The sequence below is a fragment of the Netta rufina genome, assembly GCF_964035555.1.
Source record: "Netta rufina genome assembly, chromosome: 19".
Lineage (NCBI taxonomy): Eukaryota > Metazoa > Chordata > Aves > Anseriformes > Anatidae > Netta > Netta rufina.
Window position 1 is genome coordinate 12338403 of NC_140143.1, and position 14785 is coordinate 12353187.

Consider the following 14785-nt stretch of genomic DNA (forward strand, 5'->3'; position numbering starts at 1 on the left):
AACATCTCAGTAGAGGAAATCTACTTAATTTTAAACAATTTTCTGAACAGATGACAAGAATTTTGTCAAGAGCCAGAAGCAGAACCTGTGCTCTCCAACTTCAGAGGAAACATAACTAAGTAGAGCAATAGGGACTTGTAAAATTTAACTCCAGGATCTCTGTTCATAATGGAAGCTGATCATCCCTCTGTGTAAGAATGAATACTATCGCCTTGATATTTATTAATTCATATTATTTATTATAAGTGCTTAATGTCTTATTCTGAATTCTAGGACTCCTTATTCTTTCAATGGAAGTCAACCGTCAAATCCCTACCTAAAAGAACTACAGTGCAGGACATCCACTTTGGAGTCTAAAAATAATCATAGAATATGACAAGAAACAAACAACAGGTGATGAAAAACCAACTGATGAAATCTGGGGATGCCTATGAAAAACCTGATATGTTCAGATTAACAACAGGTTTTTATTAGTCCTCTTCAGCTCTGCAATCTATGGAGTGGTATTTTGTTAAATGGCTGTGACTGAGGAACAAATGGGAAAGCTTTGTCCTGCCCACTTCAGTGCAGATCAGGTGAGGTGCTCTGAAGAGAAGACTTGACCTTATCTGGCAGCAATTAAACAGGATAAGAACATGATGAAGTAACTTCCAGAATGATGGGGAGAAGAGAGAGATCTGAATATGGGGCCTGCAGCAAGACTAGAGAACAACGGACTGCTCAGAATAGCAGGAAGCAGGCAGACACTTAGGTCTCAAAAATGTAAGCTGGGAAGACTTCCTTCCAGCTCGTGAAAGACCTAGGAGTCCCATCTGTATACATTGTCCAAGTCAGGTTTTTCTTCTAGATCCTTTCTTCTCAGTGGTTAATACAGCTTCTGCCAGATGTACTCTGACACCTCAGCAAAGTTTAAAAGCTATTGTTTCAATTATACCATTTTGATAAAAAGATGCAAATGCAATGGTGTAAACTTACATTGCCATGTCTATTGAAGAACTGCAGTTAATTTTTGGAAAGAGGCAACATCCTAACAAAAAAGACATCAGTAAAGATCAGCTATTAGAACTGTTAGTCATAAACCTTCCAGCACTATTTTCCATTAGCACATATTAGAGCACTCTATTCAATTGAATTTAATGGTCTTAGACGCAGGCCTTTATACTTACTGTGTACTTCTGTTATGGAAGCCTAGCTGTTTCCTGCAATAGGCACACCTGAATGATATGAGCATGAGCTGTCCAGTGACACCACAGGAAGTCCAGATTCAACTCCTTCTCTAACAGGAAAAGTGGGGAAGGAATGACTTTGTGCCCATCTGTGAATTGCCAACTAACTGTGCCTTGTACTGTTCTGAATTCAGGGCTGTTCTGGCATTGGTCCCCCATATGTGCTACTCAAGTCTGCTGTGGGAAGCTGAAGGGATTCAGGATTTCCACCGCATGTCAGCAGGAACCAGGCATAAATCAAACTGCAGTAAGGGGAACATTTTTTTTCTTCATTATGCTCTGTCTCAGAGCACAGTCGGCTCTTTAGTTGTCTGAATATGAGCCAGCAGTGTGCTCAGGTGGCCAAGAAGGCCAACAGCATCCTGGCTTGCATAAGAAACAGTGTGACCAGCAGGACTAGGGAGGTGATCGTCCCCCTGTACTCGGCCCTGGTGAGGCCGCACCTCGAGTACTGTGTTCAGTTTTGGGCCCCTCGCTACAAGAAGGACATCGAGGTGCTTGAGCGGGTGCAGAGAAGGGCGACGAAGCTGGTGAGGGGCCTACGAGGAGCGGCTGAGGGAGCTGGGCTTGTTCAGCCTGGAGAAAAGGAGGCTCAGGGGTGACCTTATTGCTCTTTACAGATACCTTAAAGGAGGCTGTAGCGAGGTGGGGGTTGGTCTGTTCTCCCACGTGCCTGGTGACAGGACGAGGGGGAATGGGCTTAAGTTGCACCAGGGGAGTTTTAGGTTGGATCTTAGGAAGAACTTCTTTACCGAAAGGGTTGTTAGACATTGGAACAGGCTGCCCAGGGAAGTGGTGGAGTCACCATCCCTGGAAGTCTTCAAAAGACGTTTAGATGTAGAGTTTAGGGATATGGTTTAGTGGGGAATGTTAGCATTAGGTCAGAGGTTGGACTCAATGATCTTGAGGTCTCTTCCAACCTAGAAATTCTGTGATTCTGTGATTCAGTTCTTCTGTTCCATCTTCTTACTGGACCTGACACCTTGTTGTCCACCCAGGCACGTCCATGGGATTTTATTCCTAGGAACAGCTGTCATGTATAGTAAGCATCTGCAGGGGAGGTGTTCTTTGGTATAGATATACCAACACCAGACTTGCAGCCAGTTTGGAGCCTTAGAGTTGTGTCTGAGTAGCCCAGTGCAGAAAGCATCCAGTTGCACCTTCAGAAGGAATTTCTGGAAGTCCTATTGTTCTGACAGTGGGAGCTCCTTTTTTTGAAACTTGTGGGATGAGAAGGAGGTGGTCTGTTACTGACTTGCACTTGACATTTTCAACCTTGCAAGGTGGATGACAGCTTTCCATACACACTCTGTACAGATATAATGCAGTTGGTGTAAATACAAGATCACAGAGATGGTGACAGCCCCGTAGGGAAGTACTGTGGACTGCATGTGCTCTGCAGAAAGCTTCTGGTATTAAACCTCTTGGGGAGGGAGTCTCAGAGGAACATACAAATGACAAAATGTTATGCAGAAAGCCAGTGGAAAATGACATTCCACAGAGAGACAGACTAGGCTTTGAGGAAAAGATTGGCTCCAGGGCAGGTGTGTTGTGCAGTGGAGCAGGGAATCAAGGCCACTCAAGGGAGCCGTCAGGACCTGGCAGCCATCACGAGAGAGGCTGATGAGGCACAAGAAGAACCAGCAGCAGCAGCAGTGGCGGCGAGCCTTTTAAATTGGGCTTCGCCGCCATTTTGCAGTCACTCACCGAGGCAGCTGCCCCCCCGACTTTATAAAAGCAGTCCCTAGGGAGCACTGCAAACAGGCCTGCCTTGGTGTTTAGTGCAGGCAGTTGAAGTGGAGGATCCTCTCCTTCCCTTCTCTCCCCTCCTTTGGGAACTCTGCCTCTTACAACTTATAATTTCAAGAGAGGAAGCTACTGTAGAGAGTAATAGTGAGCCTGCTGGTTTGCCAGCGCTGCACCCTGGCAGAAGACTATTGACAAGAAAAGTGTGGAGACCCAGACAGAGACTCCACACAAATGTACAAGGAAGGCTGTTTCCAAGAAAAGTGTGGAGACCCAGACAGAGGTCCTATGCAAACATGCGAATGCGCAGGTCTCTGGCTGGAGTGAGTGCTAGAGCCTGACAGGGTGACAGAAAACACCTGTGTCAGATGCAGCCAGGTGAATGATTTACTCGGCCTAGTGGTGACCTGAAGGAAGAGGTGGAGAGGCTGAGGATCATTAGGGAGTGTGAGAGGGAGATAGGTTGGTGGAGCCAGTCCCTAGCAGCCTTGAGGCTTAGGCAGCCAGCAGAGGTTCTGCAAGAAGCACATCACCACCTACCACCTTGTGAGCGGGTAATAGGAAGGGACCAGCAGGCAGACAGAGTTTCTGCTACAGTGAACCCTCTCTCCTCTCCTCCCCTCTCCTCTCCTCCCCTCTCCTCCCCTCCCCTCCCCTTAAAAATGATGGTGATGAACTGGGGGACAGGAGGCAATGGCAAAAGGTCCCTGCTTGGCGTTACAAGTGTAGCAGGTGCACCTGCCCAGTGGTTCCCCTGCCTCCCCAGCTGCCCCTGCAGAACCGATACACTGCTCTGTGAGGACAACTAGACACCGGTGAGGGTGATGATTCTTCCTACTTGGATGTACCAAAGTCTAATCAGACTACCCACTGCATTAAAACCTTCTCAGTAAAGAATGAAAGATGGGTCATTGTCATTGGTGACTTACTGCTGAAGGGAGCAGAAGGTCTGATATGCAGACCAGACCTGCTATACAGGGAGATCTGCTGCCTCCTGGGGTCCCAGGTTAAAGATGTAAAAAGGTTATAGCCTCGTTCGCTTATATGGCCCTTGGATTATTATCCTCTTTTGTTGTTTCAGGCAGTGATAAAATAGGAAGAACTTCTCTAAGGACTATGAAGAAGGACTTCAGAGCCTTGGGGCGACTGGTCAAGGGTTCAGGAGCACAAGTCATGTTCTCCTCTATCCCTCCAGTTATAGCAAATAATGATGGACTGGAAATGATGAGCCAGCGGAATAATACTTGGCTTTGAGCCTGGTGTCACTAGTGGGGGTTTGGATTTTTTGACCTTGCCTTGATTTACATGAGACCAGGCCTGCTGACAACAGACAGGAATAGCTTATTCCACTGGCAGAAAAGGGTTTTAGGACGGGAGTTGGCAAGGTTCACTGAGAGAGCTTTAAACTAGGTATGAAGGGGAGTGGGAGTGAAACCAGGAAGAAGTTACTAGAAAGGAGCATGAATGTAACATGCCAGTTCTTGCAGATGCGAAATATTCTAGCAAGACCTTGCAGTCTTATATCTTGGTGAAGGAAGAGGATGGCATAAGATTTTGCAGGAAGGACACAAGGGTTGGTGAGAGGTTCGTTACTGTGGAAACACCTGAGTATGGTCAAGAGAGTATTAGGGCTTCTCCCTCCCAAAAGGTGGCCCAGCTGAGGTGCATTTATACTAATGCACGCAGTAGGGGTAACAAACAGAAGCTGGAAGCCACCGTGCTAGTAGGAAACTATGATGTAGTTGCCATCACTGAAATCTGGTGGGATGATTCCCATGGCTGGCTACAGACAGTTCAGAAGGGATAGATGACGAAGGAGAGGAGGAGGAGTTGCCCTCTATGTTAGGAAGTGGGTAGATTGTGAAGAGCTATGTCTGAGAAACAGCCATGACCAGGTTGATTGCTTGTGGGTGAAAATTAAGGATTGGTTCAGTAAAGTACATCTAGTGGTTGGTGTCTGCTGCAGGCCACCTGATTGGGGGAGTCTGTTGACGAGGCCTTCTTGCTTCAGCTGCAAGAACTGTTGTGCTCACAAGCTGTTGTCCTGATGGGGGTCTCAACCAGCTGGATATTTGCTGGGGTAGCGGCACAGTGGGTTCCAGACAATCCAGGAGATTCCTGGAGTCTGTTGAGGATAACTTCCTGTTCCAGGTAATAGACAGACTTACCTGAGGTGAAGCCTTACTAGACTTGGCACTCACCAATGCAGAAGAGAGCATTAGAGAGGTTAAGATTGGAGTCTGCCTGGGCTGTAGCAACCGTGCCCTGGTGAAGTTTGTGATCTTAAGGAATATGGGTCTGGCAAAAAGTAGAGTCAGAACCCTGAACTTCAGGAGAGCAAAATTCTATCTGCTCAAGGAATTACTGTCTGGGATCCTCTGGAAAACTGTCCTTAAGGGCATAGGAATGGAACAGAGCTGGCAGCTCTTTAAGGACACCCTTCTGAGAGCACAAGAGCTCTCCATCCCCCAGCAGAAGAAATTGAGCAGAGGAGGCAGGAGACTGGAATGGCCGAGCAAGGACCTGCAGCTTAAACTGAGGGAAAAGAGAGAAATGTACAGGAAGTAGAATCACGGTTGTGTAGCCTGGGAGAAATACAGGGGTGTTGTCCTGGTGTGTAGGGGCAGATCAGGAAAGCCAAAGCACAGATGGAGTTGAGCTTGGCAAGGGATGTGAAGAATAACAAGAAGGGGTTTTGCAGATACATAGGCAGGAGGAGACAGGCCAAGGAGAGTGTGCCCTCTCTGATAAACGAAACGGGAGAACTGGTGTCCTCAGACATGGAAAAAGCTGAGGTACTCAATAAGTGCTTTGCCCCAGTCTTCGCAGATGGTCAAGTTTCCTATGTCTGTCAGGACCCTGAACCTCGAGGAGAGGGCGAGAGGACCAGATTCCGTCCCACTGTGACAGTGGAAAAAGTCTGGGACCACCTAATGAAATTAGATGTGTATAAGTACATGGGGCCAGATGGTACACATCCCAGGATGCAGAAAGATGGCTGATGTGGTTGTCAAGCTGCTCTCCATCATATTTGAAAAATCATGGCTGTCAGGTGAAGTCTCCAGTGACTGGAAAAGGGGAAACATTACTCCCATTTTTAAGAAAGGGAGAAAGGAAGTCCTGGGGAACTACCTCACCTCTGTGCCTGGCAAGATCATGGAGCAGATCCTCCTGGAAGACATCTTAAGGCACGTATGAGATAAATAGGTTGTCTGAGGCAGCCATCATGGCTTCACCAGAGGCAGATGTTGCTTAATCAATCTGGTGGCCTTCTATGATGGAGTGACCGCATTGGTGGACAAAGGAAGGGTGATCGATATCATCTACCTGGACTTGAGCACAGCCTTTGATATGGTCCCTCACCACATTCTTCTCTCTAAATTGGAGAGATATGGATTTGAAGGATGGACTGTTAGGTGGATAAAGAATTGGTTGGCTGGTTGCAGCCAAAGGGTTGTGGTCAATGGTTCTATGTCTGGGTGGAGGCTGGTCACAAGTGGTGTCCCTCACGGGTCGCTCTTGGTACCAGTGCTCTTCAACATCTTTATCAGTGACATAGACAATGGAATTGAGTGCCCTCAGTAAGTTTGCAGATGACACCATGCTGAGTTGTGCAGTTGGTATAATAGAGGGAAGGGATGCCATCTAGAGGGACCTGGACAGTCTGGAGAAGTGGGCCCATGAAAACCTAATGAGGTTCAACAAGGCCAAGTGCAAGGTGTTGCATTTTCGCTGGGCTGCATTAAAAAAGGGGTGGCCAGCAGGGAAAGGGAGGTGATTGTCCCTCTTTGCTCTTGTGAGACACCACCTGGAATACTGCATGCAGGCCTGGGGTCCCCAGCATAAGAAGGATGTGGAGCTCTTGGAACTGGTCCAGAGGAGAGCCACTAAGATGGTCAGAGGGCTGGAGCACCTCTCCTGTGCAGAAAGGTTGAGGGAACTGGGCTCGTTTAGCTTGGAGAAGGCTCTGAGGAGACTTCATTGCAGCCTTATCTCTTTTCTCTGAATCAGTGAAATCAATCCTCTTATCAGTGTAATCAAGTAAGGTGCCAAGACAACTTCTTACCATTTGCAACTGCACGGACTGCACTTCATTCCCTCATGTTGTTCATACAGAATGCACTGCACACAGGTAAGAAGTCAGGAAGGAGAGCCAGGAGACCTGCATGGTTAAACAGGAAATTACTGGGCAAACTCAAGTGGAAGAGGAGAGTCTGTAGATGGTCAGCCTCACCTACATCCCTAGTAAGGTGATGGAACAAATTATCCTTGGTGTTGTTTCTAGTCATATCAAGCATGAAAGGGTCATTAGGGGTAGTCAACATGGCTTCAGCAAGGGGAAGTCATGCTTGACCAACCTGATAGCCTTTTTTGAGGATATATCTGGGTGGATAGATGATGGCAAGGCAGTGGACGTGGTGTATCTTGATTTCAGTAAAGCCTTTGCCACCAAAGGTGGCAAAGGTTCCAGGGTGACAGAACACTGGAACAGGTTGCCCGGGGGGGTTGTGGAGTCTCCTTCACTGGAAACATTCAAAACCCGCTTGGACGCATTCCTGTGTGACGTGATTTAGGTGTTCTTGCTCTGGCAGGGGGACTGGACTAGATGATCTTTCAAGGTCCCTTTCAAAATCCCTAACATTCTGTGATTCTCTGTAATTCTGTGATTCTGTGAAGTGTGTGACTGCAGTACTCTTACAAATCAGCATGAAAGGGGACAGGATTTCATCGCAATTGTCATCTCCAAAGGACACTGCTCTTCTTGATATTTTTGCTTGTTGGTTCTGAAAGAGAATTGTTAAAGAGAAAAATGTTACTGAGAACCCTCCACTCCATTCTGAAATTAATGGTGCTGTAACCAATTTCCCTCTTGGATTTCTACAGTTGCTACAGCTGGGATTAGCTCAAGCCCTTTCCATTCCCCCAGTTTTTGCTGCATCACCTTCTAGGATGCAACACACTCATATTCCACAACCTGTCACTGATGGGATTTCCTTTACACAGCACTCACAGTGTTGCGTACCAGCCCTTCCCTTGTCCATGCTCAGGGTGGGACAGGCACATAGGCACTGTGTCTCTCCCAGCTGCACCAGTGCTCAGTTCATGCAGGGCCATGGTTTGTCACTAGAGCAGCACATCCACAGAGGCATTCCTGGTCCTTCTTGTGGCCCTGAGACCCTCACAAATCATGGTCAGGACATCAGACTCCCTGATTACTGGGTGAGGAGTAGCTGAAGTGACCTGTACAGGAGGGGCACTGCTTCCTGAGCAAGCACCTGAGCCTGTTCTTCAGGCCCAGGACAAGTGGACCACAAGAGAAGGTTTCCTACCTAACAGAAGCTGAGCAGCTCTGAGCTTTCCACAGCCTCTCAGGGCTCAATAGCAGGGTTTGTTAGCTGTGTCCTGTGAGAATTGTAGGCTTCATGCTGACAGGAAAATGAGTAGGTTACTTGGAGTAATGAAGGCTAACATGCATTTTATCTTCATCAGATGGCAGTAGGAATGTAGTTGTCTATACCTAATTTAACTGCAATGCATCTTGTTACCTACTCTGAATCTCATTCTACCTGCATCTTTCCGATGCCATGCTACTGTATAAAGAGTAAAATCTTGGAAGGCTAGATCCATATTCATCATCTAAGTACCACCAGTTTATATTGGAATCTGCTATGCTTTATTGTCATGAATGAATTATCTTAAAAACTGCAGTCAGCAAGGAATAAGTGCCGTAGCATCCAGTCTTCAGGAAAAGTTGCATGACAGAAATCAGGAGTCACAATTTTTTAGTACAAGGAACAATACTTAAATTTAGAAGTTTCTAACTTTTGGACATCCCTTTATGACTGAGATGAATCTGTAAACTTGGACTTCCTAATCTACTTCCCACTGAACTGTGTATAAAACAAATCTCCACAAGGCATCTCAGAAATTCTTGGGCCTGAACTGGGAAACCTAGTGAAAAAGAGGAAGCTAATGAGACCACCAAAGGAATTAGATGATGATATAGAAGGTATTATTTGCTCAGAATTTCACTGCTGCGCTATTATGAAATAAGAAATGCAACCTGACAATTTATTCTCTACTGTACAGGAATTCACTAGCTGCCACAGAGCAACCTGTTTATAGTAAGTTTTAACTTGGTGAAGATGCAAAGATCTTCCAAGCTGAATGTAAGATATCAGCAGTGTTCCTCTACAATCACTTCTTTCAAGTTGTAAAGTAGAATAGAAGGGTCCTATATAATGATGTGGGGCTTGTGATCACTCTTTTCCTGGGTTTATTTTGTGCAGGAGACTGACACATGAACAGGGGCCATGGAATTTCTTCTACTGATGATCTTATTGAAGCTAGTTGATAGTAGTATTGAAAACAGCATCACACTGCAGACAGTGAAATTTCATTCCATTGGAATATAATAAAGTCAAGTTTCCTTTTTCACAAGGCAAATCTAAAAGCAAAATTCATTGCAAGATTCTGCCTGGCTGTAGGCTGAAGATCTGTGTCTATGTGCATATTTTCACTTCAACTGATATGTTGCTAAGTATTCTCTGTCTCTGCTAACCTTAGAGCTTGATTGAGTAGAAGTCATATCTTAAGGGCTGGCAGAGATTGAGGCAGCTGCCTGATCTCTTCCTTAAGACAGTTCTATTTTCAGCACGCCTGAGTCTCTTTTCCTCCATGGGAAATGTCAGCACTACACTACCTCACCCATGACATATTACTTTGCAGGACATTCTGTTTCCAGGGGCTGCTCTAATTCCTCCTCTTCTCTTTTTAACCTATGCTGTGCTCTGTGCTTTGCATCCAGCTGAAGTAAAGTCCAGTCCTGCAGAGGCAGGAATGAGACTAGGAGAAAGTTAGTGTCTGGCAGGATTTCTTTCTCCCTTCCCTTCCCTTCCCTTCCCTTCCCTTCCCTTCCCTTCCCTTCCCTTCCCTTCCCTTCCCTTCCCTTCCCTTCCCTTCCCTTCCCTTCCCTTCCCTTCCCTTCCCTTCCCTTCCCTTCCCTTCCCTTCCCTTCCCTTCCCTTCCCTTCCCTTCCCTTCCCTTCCCTTCCCTTCCCTTCCCTTCCCTTCCCTTCCCTTCCCTTCCCTTCCCTTCCCTTCCCTTCCCTTCCCTTCCCTTCCCTTCCCTTCCCTTTCCTTCCCTTCCCCCAGTTCCTTTTACCAAGAACTGTCATTCAAATAGCTTCCCTTCATGAGGCTACCGTAAAAATTTATGAAACATTGAGAGGCAAATGCTGTGTAGCTCAGAAGGATTTTGTAAATGCTGATATGAGTGGCTAGATGATTAAACACTGCTATTCTTTCTGCAGGAGTTTCCTGTCCTACGGAACAGGGTCTTGAAAAGATAGGCTGCCTGCAAACTTTCATTAATTATCATTACTATTTAGAAGGAAACATTAAAGTATATATTTACAAATATTAATCATACAGACATTCTCACAGGCATAGAAGCAGTGACCTTATAGATTTTTCCTCTTAGCCTCTTTTAGCCATATTTTCTTCTGATTTCTTTTCCTTTTCCAACACCTTCAAATCTAAATGGAAACACCTTCTAATCCAAATGGAAAGGTCTTTCCTTTCTAAACCTGCACTGGGAATTCGTGTTCATCTTGTGATCAATGTCAGACACTCTGTAACATCTGCCATTGCAATCAATCATTTTTTTCTTTCTTAAAATATAAGTCTTTTAATACCATATGTGGGAAACTATGGAATTCTTGGTAGATGAGGATTGGAAAATGTATTATTTTTTCGTACATGGTAGAAATTTTTAATTACCATTCACTAAAGCAGGACTTACAGAATTAACACTGGAATTCATTTTATTTGAACTTGGTGGTTTAATGCCAAGCATTGAAAAGTTGATTGTTCAATCCTTTTAACACCTGTGTTCTAGATGGGCCCAATAAATGATCTATCTATCTCCTTGATAACACAACCCAACAAACCAAAATCTGGGCATGTGCATTAAGTGTGGTTGTTAAGGACAGCTTAAAGACAGGCATGTTTTTGAAGAATTGTTGTTATTAATTTTTTTGGAAACAAACAAACATAGAAGTATACAAGCATATGATTAATTTTGTGAACTTTCAGGAATTTCACTAAATGTGATTCTATACCAAACTTTTAGCTAAACTCTCTTTTAAACTCTCAGTTATAAAGCAAAGCTTACATTCCACTGTATTACTGTAACTGCACTGTGATCAACTTACTTTAGATGCACTTAGTAATTCCAGTAGTATTAGAGAACAGTAAAAAGAGATCATTTGAAAGTAAAGCTCCCATTTTACAATACCTTTTTCCTATTTCAGCAATAATATATAATTTTATGCATTCTGAAAATAAATAAATTGCATTTTATCCAATTGATTCCAAAGACTTCTGTTTTTTTCAGGGTCTATGGAAGATCATAAACACTTCACTCCAATAACTCTAGAAATCTGCTAATAAAAGTAACCCATTACCTGGATGTACATATCTAAACCAGCCCAGCTCTCATGCATATTTTCCAGTGCTCTCATGTATGCAAGGTTCCTTTGTCTTTTAATGAGGTGATTGTAGACCTGGCTTGCCTGGGACAGTGGAGTTCACAACCTGTAGTCCCAGAGCAAGAACGTGAAATATTCACTTTTTTTAAATTTTTTTTTTAATGGGGGTTGTCAGGAACACAGTATTTCTATTTAAAAAATTACGAAAACACAGATGAAAGGGCTGAACAATTTGCTCATATGTATTTATAATGTTAAGTGCTTTTATACCACCCTGTAGTTGGTTAGTTCTTAGTTTTGTGGTGAAGTTATAGCCATCCAACTCAGTGTATGTACAACTTCTAGATCTCACCATAAGCTTAAACTGCTAATCAAATGGATTTTTTTTTTTTTTTGGTTGCAAATTATTAGTTGCAAATTTAGGTGCACACGATGTGAAATTTATACACTGAGCAAAATAGCAATTGTAATCCATGAGATCTCTGCTCACAAACAACTTCCATACCTGGAAATTCACATTTGTACAACGGTTATTCTAATACTGCTCAAGACCTTCCTGCTGACACTTTCCTGAGTGAGAAGGATCCTTCTACATGCCTCCTTTCTTCCCCAGTAATACTTACTAGACATTTTAGTGCAAGAAATTACATAAGAAAACTCATTTCAGCTGAGATGTCCTCCTCTGGCATACAGATAACCATTTTTAATTATAATTCTTTTGCTTCTTCTGTCTCCCATTTAGGTAAAACATGAACAATCCTGATCTCTTCATTCTATTTTAGTAAAAAATTCTTAGTGGAGTCCTCATAGCCATACTTCACACAGAAGAAGATTAAGCTTTCTGATGAAGAAGAAGCCCTAGTTCTTCTTTTCAAAAAATTTAGGAACCAAGCTGCATGCCTGCAAATTCTTATCTGTTTGGGAATGTTGATATACTATCTTAATTTAAGGCAAGCCTTTCTGAAATTCTTCTGCAAACTGAGGTAGGATGTGTTAATAATGGCATTAAATGGTCCAGGCTGCAGTTCTTACAGTAACAATCTGTCTCTCCAGGAGCACACTGAAGGTTTTAGGTCTGCTTACACTGAGCTCCAGGAGAAAGAGCCAAACAGCCTTAGCACTTCCAGTCTGAAAGCCTGGATTTTTAAACATGTCTGTACATTCTCTGTGTGGGCTATCCTGTTTACCCAAATAGGCCATGTTCCTTGCATGGTCCTTCCTTTTAGCCCTGTAGAGGTTCTAGTGCTAGTTATCTTACACTGTCTTTTGTACTTCAAAGCCCTATTGACAGCTGTTCCAAAAACTCATTTTGCTGACAGTGTTATTCATACAATGGGAGAGGTATTGTGGAGATGGACAAGTAAGGAATCTCTTTCCATTTTAGGGTATATCTCACATAAGAGATAGTACCATTGCTTGCAACTAGAAGCACTTTCATAAAATGCTTTGGGTTTCTAAATGTGCCTTATAGGGATGTAGGGACACTAAATTCAATGTACAAATCACTGCTGAGTGGCTATCAACAACTGAAGATGTGTACATTTGCTAGCTGCTTCCTCTTCAAGCCAGGCCTTCCCTTGGCTGACTTCACACCTACTGCTGCCTGACTGTGTGCCTCACTCCTGCCAGCTGGGTCCACAACTTGGGCAACCCAACAAGAAAAACACAGAAGAGCTGTACTGAAGAGACTGGATTTGTCATTGGCAACTGGAAATTCAACATTTTCTGTCCCCAGAATCAGGCATCTAGCCTAAGACACTCAGCTGCTCTCAAACAGATCCTGGAGACACAGGCACATCCTGAGGATGGACACTTTGTCCCAGCATGACAGCACTGCATAAAACAGGTTTGCTACCTACTGCTGAGAGTAGGGCCTCATAGGAAAGCAACAGCAGCTACCAGTACTTCACCTGCTGCTGCCACGGGATGCTGCCTTGACAGTGCAGATGTTACAGCTTCCCTTGAAATGGAAGACTGGAGCTCCCACATCAACCTGAGGGAAGAAAATCCCTAGATCTCCCATCCTGGGAGAGCCCTCAGTCACCTCTGCTTCAGACCTTGTTCATTGTGCATGGTGTTCTGAACTCTGTGCTCTGAGCTGCCAAGACCCTCCTGTCCCCTCCATGGCTAGGACCTATAACCAATGTGTTGTTGGGCACTGTGTGGCAAACCCCGTGCCCCATTGACTCCACTATGGAAGTCTCTCAGAGCAATCCCTGCTGGCCCCAATCTTGGGAGAAAATTTGCACTTGGTCCTGCCAGAGGCAGGTGCCAGTCACCCTCAATATCCAGTTCCTAAAGAGACAAGACTTCAGATGTATCCCTGTGCATGCCGTTTCACACCAGCTTACTCTGAGATCATCCTGGACAGGGTGTCACAATCATCCTCCCTATGCTGGATGAGTTCTGGGTTTGGGCTCCAGGCACCAAAAAAACAGGTGCTGCAGTGCAAGAGGCTCCTTGGAATAAGTTCATCATGCACAGGGCAGTGCCTGGTTCTAGATATTACATCAGATTCTATGCATCACTTTTCTAACTTTGTCCCTGTGTTTTCCACTGACCTCTTTTAATAACCAGAATGCCAACGACCAGGAGAAGAACATGTTTAGGCCTGAGACAATTCAAAACAGCTCAAGCAACAGCTGTTACATATTTCTTGTGGCTGAACCCTATAAATCAGGAATTTCATCTTTTTTTGTTCAGTAGAATATACTTTTTACTTTTACATTCATTTAGAGATGCTGTGATTTTTAGCTGTTAAAATTAGAAGACACCTTCTGATCTTCTGTTCTCATGTTATATAATAACTGCTACAATTCTCAACTCCTTTTTCATTACTAGGGACATAGATAATGTCTTTAGATATCTCACTTTTCAGAGAAATACAGCATCTTTATATATCCATCTGCATCTGTTTCCATGTTCAGACCTTGGAAATCATCTCAAAAGCTCTACACAAACTGTATTACAAGAGTTAATATAGTGTCCACAAAGTAATCTGAGCTATGGTAAGTTTTTGGCTTCCTGTTTTCAGTAAAAATACCTCGTTTCAGTAGTAATGAGTTTTATGAATTTTAGTTTCTGGCATAGTTACCTGTTGTTTTTCAAGTACTTCTATAAACCTCATAGCATCATATGGAGAAGATAAATGCTATTGCCTACATTGTATAGTTTGAATTGTTGCAGCACTATGTACCAAACAATGTCTTGGATGGATCAGATTGTCACCAGGAAATATGTCATCAGAATCCATAAGTCCTGTATTCAAGTTCCCCAAGTGCCTTAACTGATCAAGATTCCCTCCTTAATTCTCTTGTCAAAT